General features: G+C 40.2%; 5 non-coding genes and 9 pseudogenes across 5 annotated transcripts in view; all 14 read right to left on the bottom strand.

The window, feature by feature from the left end:
* LOC125003203 overlaps positions 1 to 105 on the bottom strand; it is a 119-nt gene extending 14 nt beyond the window's left edge. Inside the window, exon 1 of the ribosomal RNA XR_007112067.1 lies at positions 1 to 105. This exon is cut by the window's left edge and continues 14 nt beyond it. This is a non-coding gene — a ribosomal RNA (5S ribosomal RNA).
* Positions 106 to 2,325: 2,220 nt separating this feature from the next.
* LOC125001940 lies at positions 2,326 to 2,444 on the bottom strand. The gene has a single exon (XR_007111736.1). It is a non-coding gene; the product is annotated as a 5S ribosomal RNA (ribosomal RNA).
* Positions 2,445 to 4,531: 2,087 nt separating this feature from the next.
* LOC125001611 lies at positions 4,532 to 4,650 on the bottom strand. Its single transcript, XR_007111705.1, has one exon. It is a non-coding gene; the product is annotated as a 5S ribosomal RNA (ribosomal RNA).
* A 101-nt stretch (positions 4,651 to 4,751) lies between these two features.
* Positions 4,752 to 4,870, bottom strand: LOC125002997. Its single transcript, XR_007111866.1, has one exon. It is a non-coding gene; the product is annotated as a 5S ribosomal RNA (ribosomal RNA).
* Positions 4,871 to 4,971: 101 nt separating this feature from the next.
* LOC125002545 lies at positions 4,972 to 5,089 on the bottom strand (annotated as a pseudogene).
* A 102-nt stretch (positions 5,090 to 5,191) lies between these two features.
* LOC125003235 lies at positions 5,192 to 5,310 on the bottom strand. Its single transcript, XR_007112097.1, has one exon. It is a non-coding gene; the product is annotated as a 5S ribosomal RNA (ribosomal RNA).
* A 100-nt stretch (positions 5,311 to 5,410) lies between these two features.
* Positions 5,411 to 5,529, bottom strand: LOC125001457 (annotated as a pseudogene).
* Positions 5,530 to 5,631: 102 nt separating this feature from the next.
* LOC125001686 lies at positions 5,632 to 5,750 on the bottom strand (annotated as a pseudogene).
* Positions 5,751 to 11,421: 5,671 nt separating this feature from the next.
* Positions 11,422 to 11,542, bottom strand: LOC125002940 (annotated as a pseudogene).
* A 102-nt stretch (positions 11,543 to 11,644) lies between these two features.
* On the bottom strand, positions 11,645 to 11,753 carry LOC125002289 (annotated as a pseudogene).
* A 103-nt stretch (positions 11,754 to 11,856) lies between these two features.
* On the bottom strand, positions 11,857 to 11,965 carry LOC125002711 (annotated as a pseudogene).
* A 99-nt stretch (positions 11,966 to 12,064) lies between these two features.
* Positions 12,065 to 12,185, bottom strand: LOC125002310 (annotated as a pseudogene).
* Positions 12,186 to 14,468: 2,283 nt separating this feature from the next.
* LOC125001691 lies at positions 14,469 to 14,587 on the bottom strand (annotated as a pseudogene).
* Positions 14,588 to 14,908: 321 nt separating this feature from the next.
* LOC125002301 overlaps positions 14,909 to 15,000 on the bottom strand; it is a 119-nt pseudogene continuing 27 nt past the window's right edge.

The following is a 15,000-nucleotide window of genomic DNA, read 5'->3' as shown; positions in this document are numbered from 1 at the left end:
GGTATTCCCAGGCGGTCTCCCATCCAAGTACCAACCAGGCCCCACCGTGCTTAGCTTCCGAGATCAGACGAGATCGGGCGTGTTCAGGTTGGTATGGCCGTAAGCAATCTCAAACATCACGAAAGCAGCATAAATAAGTGGTCAAAATCATCATTGCATGTATTTTGATGATGTAAATGTTACCATGTCTCCTGATGAAAATGGTAACAAATTCAAAGCCGCCCTCTTTGAGGAAAGATTGCACTTTCAGGCAATTTCCCAGAGTGCTCCCTACTGAGATATTCAGCTCTTATGCTGTTTTGTTGGTTGCCATTGATGCTTGTTATTCGGGAAATGTTTTGTAAAACTTTGGACGAAAATCAATGAACCATGCTCTATTCAAGTGGGGTTTCGTTGTCTTGCTTGCAGTCAATTGTAACTCTGAGAAGCACTAAAGAATGTACAGATCCACAGAGGCTTGTATAAAACAAACTTTCAGTAAGATCAAAGGCAAAGATTCTATGCCATCATGGCCAAAGGAAAAGATTTGATGAAAGGACAGAATTCTATGACATCATGAAGGAAAACATTCTATGGCACATTCTATGTAAATTTTGTGAGGAGTGCGCTAGGAAGAGAGAGTGGGAAAGATTTTCCAAATTTCTTCTGTTTTCTGTGATCATTTTTTTTCTCTCACTCTGGTTGTGTTTTCATTTAGGTTCCTCGATCAAAGTTTTCATTAACACCTTTCAGTCTTGAGTGTCATATAGTGAGATCTATAAGACTGGCCGTCCGATGTGTACTATTGATATGATAATATATGTCGTCAGATTTTGGCATGAGCAACCAAAATCACCACTACCACTCTTCTACCAACTGTATCAGTATTAGTAATAAATAGTAGTAGATGTAATTATTTTTGTACCTTTAACATATTTACTTTTATATAGTTTCTCTCCTTTGGTTTTGGTGTGTTTTATCATTTTGCATTGTCTGTAAAACCTTCATTTCTCCACGGGGAATAACGTAAAATAGTCCTGCCTTATCTCTAATTCAAGATTCAAGTGATTCAGTACATCTAATGACAACTAACTGGGGTCTTTTTTATTTTCATAGATCACTCTTTTATATATGTCTCATAAAAAGTCCAGCATTAGAGCATAAACACTCAAATATGTTAAGGTTGACTCTTCGGCTATAGTTGTAGTTGTACAACTATTTAACGCTGTACCAGTTGGCAGCATCACAACGTGCTAAACCGGTTAGCCTTGTTCCAAGACAAACAGAAAACTTACAGCAATAAAAATGACAACACAACTACAGCCGGTAAAACTGTTCTTAATTGCTTGCCTAGGTAAACAAAGGTTAAATAAAAATAAAATACTAACATACATACAGACACATTTCTGACACATTGAAATTGGCCGTTAGCACGTTTAAATTAGCCCCGTAGTTAGCTCCCCACTCCAACCGATGCTAACGACCACGTTATCTCCACTGGCCTCGTTTTATTTCGGCGTCAGTTCAAATTGTGGACAACAGCAAATTGATGCAAAATACAAGCAATGTTAGGAAACCAACTTGTCAATATTTCTAATGACAAATCTCGACAGCACACGTCGGCTACCACCTCAGACGTTGGGGTTTGCTGTATTGCCCGAAAGAAACGCAAAAAAGAAATCATTTACATAATACTTACATCATTGTGTAGTAAAGCCACAAGTAGCGCTGTTAATAGGTTCCAGCTAGACCATTATGTACCTCAGAAGGAAATACGATAAAGAACAGCCGCACATGATTAAACTACACGTGACACAAACATATTGATTATAAAATGTGGATGAGGCTTAAACAAACCTTTACACCACAGTTATGGGAGCATGTTGGTCTAATTCTTGTGTGTTGTTTTCGCGCACGTACAGACGCACGTGCGACTACATGCGCGCACATGGAGTAACGTTACATCCATACGTAGGTCCGTGCATGCTCACGCACATACAAAAGAAACGATGGATGAAACAGGGCGATGACGTCATGGGATGTCTTCCTTTGATGATGTCCTCAATTGTTTTCCTTTGATGATGATGTCATGAAATGTTTTCCTTTGATCATGATGGCATAGAATCTTTGCCTTTGATCTTATTGAAAGTTTGTTTTATACAAACCTAGGTGGGTCCGTAGATTCTGTTAGACTTTCAACCTGAAAGCAAGCGAGACAAGCAAACACGGGCGTCTTACGAGGTGGTATGGTGTCAGTCACAAAAGCGGTACATATAAGTGGTCAAAATCAATATTGCATGTATTATGATGATGGAAATGTTCCTGTGTCCCCTGATGAAAATGAAAAGCTTACAGCACCTGGTATTCCCAGGCGGTCTCCCATCCAAGTACTAACCAGGCCCGACACTGCTTGGCTTCCGAGATCAAACGAGATCAGGCGTGTTCAGGGTGGTATGGCCGTAAGCAACTTTAACTTTCACAAACGCAGTATATATAAGTGTTCAAAATCATCATTGCATGTATTTTTGTTTTTGAGCTGAAGCTTCTACAATGATACAGTCTGCCAGGAAGTAGAGTCAGAATGTAACAGGTAGATATTAATCAGAGAGAAAAACAAGGTGACCCGGTCCAACCAGGGTTTGGGTGTGATTTGTGTTTAAACTGAACACTGCCTGATAATGGCTTATCGTGAAAGGCCTACTGCATCTTAGCCAATCATCATCACCTATGCGGACGTCGCAGCTGCTTCAGCATGTCAATTTCAGCATATCAATTTCAACTTTTGCCCGTCTGAAAATTGCCGGACGGCTCTTGTTGACTTTGACGCAGACTTTCTAAATGTTTTTTACAGCATTTGGTAACAAATTCAAAGTAGCCCTCTCTGAGGAAAGATTGCACTTTCAGGCAATTTCCCAGACTGCTCCCTACTGAGATAATCAGCTCTTTTGCTGTTTTGTTGGTTGCCATTGATGCTTGTTATTCGGGAAACGTTTTGTAAAACTTTGGACGAAAATCAATGAACCATGCTCTATTCAAGTGTGTTTTGTTGTCTTGCTTGCAGTCAATTTGTAACTCTGAGAAGCACTAAAGAATGTACAGATCCACAGAGGCTTGTATAAACAAACTTTCAGTAAGATCAAAGGCAAAGATTCTATGCCATCATGGCCAAAGGAAAAGATTTGATGAAATCATCAAAGTACAGAATTCTATGACATCATGAAGGAAAACATTCTATGGCACATTCTATGTAAATTTTTGTGAGGAGTGCGATAGGAAGAGAGAGTGTGGGAAAGATTTTCCAAATTTCTTCTGTTTTTCTGTGATAATTTTCTTTTCTCTCACTCTGGTTGTGTTTTCATTTAGGTTCCTCGATCAAAGTTTTCATTAACACCTTTCAATCTTGAGTGTCACATAGTGAGATCTATAACACTGCCGTCCAATGGTACTATTGATATGATAATATATGTCGTCAGATTTTGGCATGAGCAAACCAAAATCACCACTACCACTCTTCTACCAACTGTATCAGTATTAGTGAAAAATAGTAGTAGATGTAATTATTTTTGTACCTTTAACATATTTACTTTTATATAGTTTCTCTCCTTTGGTTTTGGTTTGTTTTATCATTTTGCATTGTCTGTAAAACCTTCATTTCTCTCCACGGGGAATAACGTAAAATAGTCCTGCCTTATCTCTAATTCAAGATTCAAGTGATTCAGTACATCTAATGACAACTAACTGGGGTCTTTTTTATTTTCATAGATCACTCTTTTATACATGTCTCATAAAAAGTCCAGCATTAGAGCATAAACAATTAAATAAGAAGGGTGGCTGTTCGACTATAGTTGTAGTTGTACAACTATTTAACGCTGTCCCAGTTTGCAGCATCACAACGGGCTAACACCTCAGACGTTGGGGTTTGCTGTATTGCCCGAAAGAAACGCAAAAACAGAACTAATTTACATAATACTTACATCATTGTGTAGTAAAGCCACAAGTAGCGCTGTTAATAGTTTCCAGCTAGACCATTATGTACCTCAGAGGGAAATACGATAAAGAATCAGCCACACATGATTAAACTACACGTGACACAAACATATTGATTATACAATGTGGATGAGGCTTAAACAAACCATTACACACTGTTATGGGAGCATGTTGGTCTAATTTTTGTATATTGTTTTCGCGCACCTACATGCGCTAACATGGAGTAACGTTACATCCGTACGTAGTTCCGGGCATGCTCACGCACATACAAAAGAAACGATGGATGAAACAGGGCGATGACGTCATGGGATGTCTTCCTTTGATGATGTCCTCAATTGTTTTACTTTGATGATGATGTCATGAAATATTTTCCTTTGATCATGATGGCATAGAATCTTTGCCTTCATTACATCATCATCATTATATATACTGCTTTAGTGACATTTGACATTGCTTACGGCCATACCAACCTGAAGACGCCCGATCTCGTCTGATCTCAAGTACTTACATCATTGCATGTATTTTGATGATGTAAATGTACCATGTCTCCCTGATGAGAATGAAAAGCTTACAGCACCTGGTATTCCCAGGCGGTCTCCCATCCAAGTACTAACCAGGCCCGACACTGCTTAGCGTCCGAGATCAGACGAGATCAGGCGTGTTCAGGGTGGTATGGCCGTAAGCAACGTCAAATGTCACTAAAGCAGTATATATAAGTGGTCAAAATCATCATTGCATGTATTTTGATGATGTAAATGTTACCATGTCTCCTGATGAGAATGAAAAGCTTACAGCACCTGGTATTCCCAGGCGGTCTCCCATCCAAGTACTAACCAGGCCCGACACTGCTTAACGTCCGAGATCAGATGAGATCAGGCGTGTTCAGGGTGGTATGGCCGTAAGCAATGGTAACTTTCACAAACGCAGTATATATATGTGGTCAAAATGATCATTGCATGTATTTTGATTAGGTAAATGTTACCATGTCTCCTGATGAAAATGAAAGGCTTACAGCACCTAGTATTCCTCGGCGGTCTCCCATCCAAGTACTAAACAGGCCCGACCGCGCTTAGTTTCCGAGATCAGATGAGATCGGCGTGTTCAGGTTAGGATGGCCGTAAGCAATGTCAAATGTCACTAAAACAGTATATATAAGTGGTCAAGGTGATCATTGCATGTATTTTGATGATGTAAATGTTACCATGTCCTCATGATGAGAATGAAAAGCTTACAGCACCTCGTATTCCCAGGCGGTCTCCCATCCAAGTACTAACCAGGCCCTACACTGCTTAGCTTCCGAGATCAGACGAGATCAGGCGTGTTCTGGGTGGTATGGCCATAAGCAAAGGTGACTGTCAATACGCAGTATATATAAGTGGTCAAAATCATCATTGCATGTGTTTTGATGATGTAAATGTTACCATGTCTCCTGATGAAAACGAAAAGCTTACAGCACCTGGTATTCCCAGGCGGTCTCCCATCCAAGTACTAACCAGGCCCGACAATGCTTAGCTTCCGAGATCAGACGAGATCGGACTTGTTCAGGTTGGTATGGCCGTAAGCAACGTCAAATGTCACTAAAGCAGTATATAATAAGTGATCAAAATGATCATTGCATGTATTTTGATGATGTAAATTTTACCATGTCTCCTGATGAGAATGAAAAGCTTAGAGCAACTGGTATTCCAAGGCGGTCTCCCATCCAAGTACTAACCAGGCCCGACCGTGCTTAGCTTCCGAGATCAGACGAGATCACGTGTGTTCAGGGTGGTATGGCCATAAGCAATGGTAACTGTCACAAACGCAGTATATATAAGTGGTCAAAATGATCATTGCATGTATTTTGATGAGGTAAATGTTACCATGTCTCCTGATGAAAATGAAAAGCTTACAGCACCTGGTATTCCCTTGCGGTCTCCCATGCAAGTACTAACCAGGCCCTACCCTGCTTAGCTTCCGAGATCAGACGTGTTCTTTTTTTTTTTTTTTTTTTTTCTTTTTATTAGTCTTCAATCACAAATTTACACGTCACGTCAACTTTTGCACATAGATCAGAAAAGAAACAAACCTATCGTAGTTCTCATGAATGTATCAAAAGAAAAATCAAACAATCAAACTAAATAAAAAGTACAAATCCAACTCTCACCAATTCAACAAAACTTCTCCCTTTTCGCCATCACAAATAAACTTATTCCCACTCATGAAAAATTCTCTCACCTCCTCTCCCCATACTTGCAGTTCAGTTCAATATCTCTTTTCATTATTGTCTTAAACAAATCTTTAATTTGTACATTTCTCCCCTTCAAAATGAGCATAATTCCTTCTATATACAACCGCCAATCGGGCATGGCTCAAAGTGTATTTTAAATTAAACCAAAATTCACAGTCTTTTTCTTTTCAAGTAAACCAAACAGAAAAGCTTCCTCCACCCCTCCTTCAGCCTGATCCCAAGTCGCCAATGTTCCTCAAAAGTTTTTTCAGGAAATCAAAGAAATCAACTCACTCAAACAATCTAAAAAAAAGTGAAAAAAACTCTCAGGGCCCCACTTTACATACATCACACATTGCACTTACAGCATTATTTATTTTATGAAACACCACATTAGTATATATCTGTTATGTTTTAAATAAGGAAATCGTTATTTTCACACTCTTTTACTGTTATTTTTATGTTCCCATTCAACCATATCTTCTTAACACCAAATCTTTTTGAACACGCCAGCCCAAACTTTCTCTGCTGCTGGCTCTTTTATCACATCAGCTTTTTAACCATTCATATACCTTTTCATCTTCACATTTTCAAAGAGGCATTTCTTTTCTCTTTTTCAATCACATACATCTTGGATGTACGCTTGTCTTGCTTAATCACACAGTCTTTTTTAATAATGTTTGTCCATTCCAGAGGTATACTATTTTTAAAATCCCTCATATATTCGGCTGACTTTTTCTTTGCTTTCCATACCATCTAAATCATTCACAAATCATAAATAAAAATTCAATCTCAAAAAACCCGGGATGACCTCATAAATAATATCCTTGACTTGTTTAATATTTTCACCATGAATTGTGGCTCATACAGACTTTTATTATTATATTTAAATTTCTCATTGAGAAACAAGGGTAGGTTAACAAACATTTGCAACCCATCACACTCATATTCTACTTTTGGTAAAAATTTTTCCTCCACGCTTCAAACCCCTCCCTGTAAAACTCTGGGATTTTAACTGTCATTGATTGTTTGAAACCCATAAACAAACCATAGTCTCCTATCCCACCACTTCACCCCACATATTTCCTTAAAAACTCCTTCCTCCATAGTTCAATCCACGCTCCATGATTTTTTGGATCGTTCTTACTCTTATTGCCGTTCTTTTCATTTCCAAATCAATGAGCTTCAGCCACCCTCTCTCTTCTTCCCTATCAAAGTTTTTTGTGCAATTTTAAACCCCTTTCCCCTCCCATATAAAGTCACAAATAGTTTTGTTTAACACATTCATAACCCACTCTGGCATGTCTAACACTCTCATCACATACACACAAACTGAGAATAACAAACTATTCACCACCATCACTTTTCCTTTCAGTTTAATTTTTTCCTCCCCCTCCATAGTGTACATACTGTTTTTATTTTATTAATCACCCCAGTCCATGTCTCATCTCTAGCCTCTTTGCTTGCCACCCCCAGACACACCCCCAACACCTTCATATATTTCTCCTCCACCTTAAGCCCATTTCTATCCTCTCTATATCTCCAATGTACATGATCTCTGATTTATTTTTGTTTGATTTTGGCTCCTGATGCCCGTCCATATTTTTCTATTATCTGTAGCACCCTTTTCACACTGTTGTTGTCACTGACCGTAATAGTTGTGTCGTCTGCATATTGATTGATGACACAGGTCCCTCCAAAAGGGCAACTGAACACCTTTCACCTCCTGGACATTTTGATCAGCATCGCCAGGCTCAACAACTATTGCATACAGTAGTGCTGACAGGGGACACCCTGTCTCACTGATCTCTCCACATCGAAAAGGTTTGTCAAGACACCGTTTCCCCTTCACGCAGCTCTTGGCACTGTCATACGCCTCTTTATCCACCCCAAACCATCCTCCCCCGAACCCAACTTTCTCCAGTACTCTGAACAGGAATCTGTGGTCTACTCTATCAAAAGCCTTATTCCAATCTATTCCCAACACTACTCCCCCTTTCCCATCCTCTTCATGTGTTCTATTGAATCTCTAATTGTGGCAAATTGTGTCTGCTATGTCTCTTCCGGGTATGCTGTAACCCCTGCGTTTTTCTGTACTATGTTCCCTATCACTCCCTTAAATCCTATTTGCCAGGACTTTATTAATATCTTATAATCTGTATTTAGCAAACTAATGGCCTGTAATTTTCCAATCTAACCTACTTCCTTTCTTTTTGTATATTTTTTGCTATTACACCCTCCCCCATCCTATTCTGCACCTCCCCTGTTCTTTCCATCCCCTTGAATACGTCTACCAAAATTTGCACTACCTCATTTTTGTACGCTTTGAAACCATTCGATCCCTACCCCATCGCTTCCTGGACCTTTCCACTTTTCAATCCTCCTATGGCCTCTATCACCTCCTTCTCATTTATGTCTCTATCACTACCATTCCCTATCCTCTTCACTCATTTCTTTTCTACACTTTCCATCACTTCATCTATGCTTCCTTGATCTATGTCCCCTTTTTTATAGAGATCCCCATAAAATTCTTTTTACCCTTTCCAGAATCCCACATAATCTACTATCTTCTCTCCGTTTTTGTCTTTAAATTTTCCCTTTTATTTTATGTTCTATTCTGTTTTCTTTTCTCTAACCCCAAAAAATATCCTGTGCACCTTTCACCTTCTATGCATATTTTGCTTTACTTCTCAGAATCGCTCCTCTACATTTCTCCGTCTCAAACCTCTCTAAATTCATCTTTGCCTCCAAATAATTGTTTATATTAATAACCCTCCTCATTGTCTGCTCTACTTAACTCCTGCCTCAATTTTTGTTTCAGAGCCTTTCCTCCTTCATCATTTTCCCTTTTCTTTTCTTACTATATCTAATCATTTGTTTAATTAAACATTTTTCATCTTCTCCCATCGTTCCCCATGCTGTCGTCTAGCCTGTCATTTTCTTTATACACTCCTCTTCCCTATTCCTCGGTCTAGCAAATCCATAATCTGTATCTTGTACTCCTCTTCTTAAATTTAAATATCCTGCGTTTAATATCCACATCCCTCCTCCTACCTCTTCTTTCTCCACCTTAATTCGAAACATGACCCCATCATGGTCACTGAAGCTATTTCTTTGATGCCTTATTTTGTCGATGTACCCAATAATGCCACATTGCACCAACACCAAATCTATTCTACTTTGTTTTAGAACCCCATCTCTCATCTGCCTCCTTGTGTATTCTCTCTTCTCTGGGTTCTCTTCTCTCCATGCATCTATAAGCCCCTTTTCTTTCATCAGCTCGGACAGCATGTTTCTCGATCTTTCCCATCTAAATTCAACTCCCTTACCTACATCTAGACGACTACATTTTATATTGAAGTATCCAACTATAATACACTTCCCTGCAATTATATTTTTAAGTTCCCTTATAATGCAACACTTATCTTTTTCTATATTTGGAACGTATATATTTATTAATCTGAATTCTATTTCTCTATTTTTAAAATTCATCACCAAAAGTCTCCCTGTCTCATCTCTATATACCTCTTTTATGTCTTCGACAACATCCTTTTTAATTATTATTGCTACCCCCCTTGCTTTTCTAGCCCCATTATTATAATATTTTAGCTCCTCTCCATTCCTCTCTTATTTCTTTAAAACTATTTTCCTCGTCCCAATTAAGTTTCTTGAATACATATAATATCGCTGCGGTAGCAAATAATAGCTCTTTTATTTTACTCTTATTTCTTAGCCCATTTGCGTTAACACGGTTTATTGTGGCCATGAGAGCAAAACTGAATGTAAATAGAAACCGAAAAGAAACATTTAAACCAAAACTATACAATCACATCCCGGGAAACTTGGGTCCTTTTCGCTCCTCTCTTTCTTTGTCTTTCTCCGCCTTCCGCTTTGCTGAAATCTTTGAAAGATCTTTGTAAAGTCTGGTTTTCCTTCTCTTCCTCTCTTTATGTCCATTTAACGGTCCTCGTCCTTTTCTTCATTCTCCTTTCCTTGTTTGGCAGCAGGGTTCGGTTTCTCCTCCACCCCTCTCCATTTGCGTTCTTGTTGTCCGCTCCACTGGTGTTCTCCGCTCCACCGACATCCTTTCCACCAGTTTTCGGATCCTCCTCTTCCTCGATCCCCATGTCCTGCTCACCCTTGTCTAGGTCCTCTGTTTGACCTTGGCCTCCTTCGCCGTTGTGGTTGTCGCGTCCGTTCTCCTCCTCCACGTCCTCATCCATCTCCTCCTCCGTCCTTCTCCTCTCCGCGCACTCCCATTCGTAGTGGCCACTCTCTCCGCACCTGAAACACTTGAAATCCGGGCATTCCCTGAAGATGTGTCCCGGCTTGATGCATTTTCTGCACACTTGGATCTGTCTGTCATGGATCACACGGAAATATTTACTACGCCCCTCATGGTTTCAAATTTTGTGGAGTAAGCAGCGATCTGACTTGCTCGTTGAACCGGGGAACCTTTAAAAATCTCGTGCCGTCGGCAATGTCTGTGCCCGGCCACACACGACGTTTAATTGCCGACAGGGGCCGGACCCCCCCAATTTCATTAAGTCTTTCCATGATCGTGCTGTCCTCCAGATACACGGGTAAGTTTAGGAAAGAAAACGACCATGTCGCTGTTCATTATGTCACGTCCGATCACTGGCACTCCATTTATTCTTATGCCGTCAATCAACTTTCCCTTTCCCGGCACTATCCTTCATTGTGATTTCAAATTTCTTGTCCGTCTTCATTCTACAACCTAAAATTTCCCCACACTCCTTCTTCACACCTTTCAGCAAGTCCATTCCCCCGCAATTGACTGCGTATCTTCCACCTCCACTTCCACCGTCAGCTCCCTCTCAAACTTTTTTGTGTTGACAGCCGTTCCTCGCACCACATCATTCATTGCCCTCTTCCTCCCCTGGATTCATCTTCATAAACTTACGCGAGAAAGAAACAGTCCCCCGAACAGCCCGAGAGCCGTCGGGGAAATTATTAGGGGCAATAAGCTTAAAAAAAACAAACAAAAACAACTATCTTCTGGTTCCAACCGAAAAAGAAATTATAACAAAGAAGAGGTCAAACCGTCGCTGTGCGATACGAAACGCGCGCCACTCACGATAACCACTCCCACTATCGGGCGTGTTCAGGGTGGTATGGCCGTAAGCAATGGTAACTGTCACAAACGCAGTATATATAAGTGGTCAAAATGATCATTGCATGTATTTTGATGATGTAAATGTTACCATATCTCCTGAAAAATGAAAGGCTTACAGACCTGGTATTCCCGGGGCGGTTTCCCATCCAAGTACTAACCAGGCCCGACCGTGCTCAGCTTTCCGAGATCAGACGAGATCGGGTTTGTTTCAGGTTGGTATGGCCGTAAGCAACGCAAATGTCACTAAAGCAGTATATATAATTGGTCAAAAAATGATCATTGCATGTATTTTGATGATGTAAATGTTACCATGTCTCCTGATGAGAATGAAAAGCTTACAGCACCTGGTATTCCCAGGCGGTCTCCCATCCAAGTACTAACGAGGCCCGACACTGCTTAGCTTCCGAGATCAGGCATGTTCAGGGTGGTATGGCCGTAAGCAACTTTAACTGTCACAAACGCAGTATATATAATTTGGTCAAAATCATCATTGCATGTATTTTGATGATGAAAAATGTTACCATGCCTCCAGATGAAAATGAAAAGCTTACAGCAAATGGCATTCCCAGGTGGTTTCCCATCCAAGTACTAACCAGGCCCGACCGTGCTTAGCTTCCGAGATCGGGCGTGTTCAGGTTGGTATGGCCGTAAGCAATGTCAAACATCACGAAAGCAGCATATATAAGTGGTCAAAATGATCATTTCATGTATTTTGATGATGTAAATGTTACCATGTCTCTGATGAAAATGAAAGCTTACAGCACCTGGTATTCCCAGGCGGTCTCCCATCCAAGTACTAACCAGGCCCGACACTGTTTGGGCTTCCGAGAACAAACGAGATCAGGCGTGTTCAGGGTGGTAGGGGCCGTAAGCAACGTTAACTTTCACAAACGCAGTATATATAAGTGGTCAAAATCATCATTGCATATATTTTTTTTTTTGAGCTGAAGCTTCTACAATGATACAGTCTGCCAGGAAGTAAGTCAGAATGTAACAAGTAGATATGAATCAGAGAGAAAAACAAGGTGACCCGGTCCAACCAGGGTTTGGGTGTGTTTTTGTGTTTAAACTGAAACACTGCCTGATAATGGCTTATCGTGAAAGGGGCCTACTGCACCTTAGCCAATCATCATCACCTATGTGGACGTCGCAGCTGTTTCAGCATGTCAATTTCAGCATATCATTTCAACTTTTGCCCGTCTGAAAATTGCCGGACGGCTCTTGTTGACTTTGACCAGACTTTCTAAATGTTTTTTACAGCATTTGGTAACAAATTCAAAGTACCCCTCTCTGAGGAAAGATTGCACTTTCAGGCAATTTCCCAGACTGCTCCCTACTGAGATATTCAGCTCTTTTGCTGTTTTGTTGGTTGCCATTGATGCTTGTTATTCGGGAAATGTTTTGTAAAACTTTGGACGAAAATCAATGAACCATGCTCTATTCAAGTGTGTTCCTTGCCCTTGCTTGCAGTCAATTTGTAACTCTGAGAAGCACTAAAGAATGTACAGATCCACAGAGGCTTGTATAAAACAAACTTTCAGTAAGATCAAAGGCAAAGATTCTATGCCATCATGGCCAAAGGAAAGATTTGATGAAAGGACAGAATTCTATGACATCATAAGGAAAACATTATATGGCACATTCTATGTAAATTTTGTGAGGAGTGCGCTAGGAAAGAGAGTGTGGGAAAGATTTTCCAAATTTTCTTCTGTTTTCTGTGATCATTTTCTTTTCTCTCCCTCTGGTTGTGTTTTCATTTAGGTTCCTCGATCAAAGTTTTCATTAACACCTTTCAATCTTGAGTGTCACATAGTGAGATCTATAACACTGCCGTCCGATGGTACTATTGATATGTTTAATAAAATGTCGTCAGATTTTGGCATGAGAAACCCAGAATCACCACTATCACTCTTCTACCAACTGTATCCGTTTTAAAGTAATAAATAGTAGTAGATGTATTATTTTTGTACCTTTAACATATTTACTTTTATATAGTTTCTCTCCTTTGGGTCTTGGTTTTTTTTTATCATTTTGCATTGTCTGTAAAACCTTCATTTCTCCACGGGGAATAACGTAAAAAAGTCCTGCCGGTTTTGCCTGTTCCAAGGCAAACAGAACACTTACAGCAATACAAATGACAACACAACTACAGCCGGTAAAACTGTTCTTAATTGCTTGCCTAGGTAAACAAAGGTTTAAAAAAAAATAAAATACTAACATACATACAGACACATTCTGACACATTGAAATTGGCCGTTTAGCACGTTAACTTAGCCCCGTAGTTAGCTCCCCACTCCCCCGTATGCTAACGACCCACGTTATCTCCACTGGCCTTCGTTTATTTCGGCGTCAGTTCAAATTGTGGACAACAGCAAATTGATGCAAAATACAAGCAATGTTAAGAAACCCATTGTCAATATTTCTAATGACAAATCTCGACAGCACCGTCGGCTACCACCCTCAGACGTTGGGGTTTGCTGTATTGCCCCCAAAGAAACGCAAAAACAGAAATCATTTACATAATACTTACATCATTGTGTAGTAAAGCCACAAGTAGCGCTGTTAATAGGTTCCAGCTAGACCATTATGTACCTCAGAGGGAAATACGATAAAGAATCAGCCGCACATAATTAAACTACACGTGACACAAACATATTGATATACAATGTGGATGAGGCTTAAACAAACCTTTACACACAGTTATGGGAGCATGTTTGGTCTAATTTTTGTATATTGTTTTCGCGCACCTACAGACGCACATGCGACCCACGTGCGCTCACATGGAGTAACGTTACATCAGTACGTAGTTCCCGGCATGCTCACGCACATTACAAAAGAAACGATGGATGAAAAAGGGCGATGACGTCATGGGATGTCTTCATTTGATGATGTCCTCAATTGTTTTCCTTTGATGATGTGGGCATGAAATGTTTTCCTTTTATCATGATGGCATAGAACTTTGCCTTCATTACATCATCAAAATACATGCAATGATCATTTTGGGCGACTTTTATATACTGCTTTAGTGACAATTTTACATGGCTTTACGGCCCTACCAACCTGAACACGCCCGATCTCGTCTGATCTCAAGTACTTACATCATTGCATGTATTTTGATGATGTAAAATGTTACCATGTCTCCTGATGAGAATGAAAACCTTACAGCACCTGGTATTCCCAGGCGGTCTCCCATCCAAGTACTAACCAGGCCCGACACTGCTTTGCTTCCGGGATCAGACGAGATCAGGCGTGTTCAGGTTGGTATGGCCGTAAGCAATGTCAAATGTCACTAAAGCAGTATATATAAGTGTTAAAAATCCTCATTGCATGTATTTTGATGATGTAAATGTTACCATGTCTCCTGATGAGAATGAAAAGCTTACAGCACCTGGTATTCTCAGGCGGTCTCCCAAAACCCAAATACTAACCAGGCCCTACACTGCTCAGCTTCCGAGATCAGGCTGTTCGGGGGGTAAAGGGCCGTAAGCAAAAGGGGACTGTCAAAAAACGCAGTATATATAAGTGGTCAAAATCATCATTGCAATGTAAATTTTTATGATGTAAATGTTACCCCTGTCTCCTGATGAAAAAAGAAAGGCTTACAGCAACTAGTATTCCCAGGCGGTCTCCCATCCAAGTACTAACCAGGCCCGACCGGCATAGCTTCCGAGATCAGACGATATCGGGC

Source organism: Mugil cephalus, chromosome 23, assembly GCF_022458985.1.
Source record: "Mugil cephalus isolate CIBA_MC_2020 chromosome 23, CIBA_Mcephalus_1.1, whole genome shotgun sequence".
NCBI classification, from domain to species: Eukaryota; Metazoa; Chordata; class Actinopteri; order Mugiliformes; family Mugilidae; genus Mugil; species Mugil cephalus.
The sequence above is the reverse complement of the archived record's forward strand: the minus strand, read 5'-3'. Positions and strand labels throughout refer to the sequence as shown.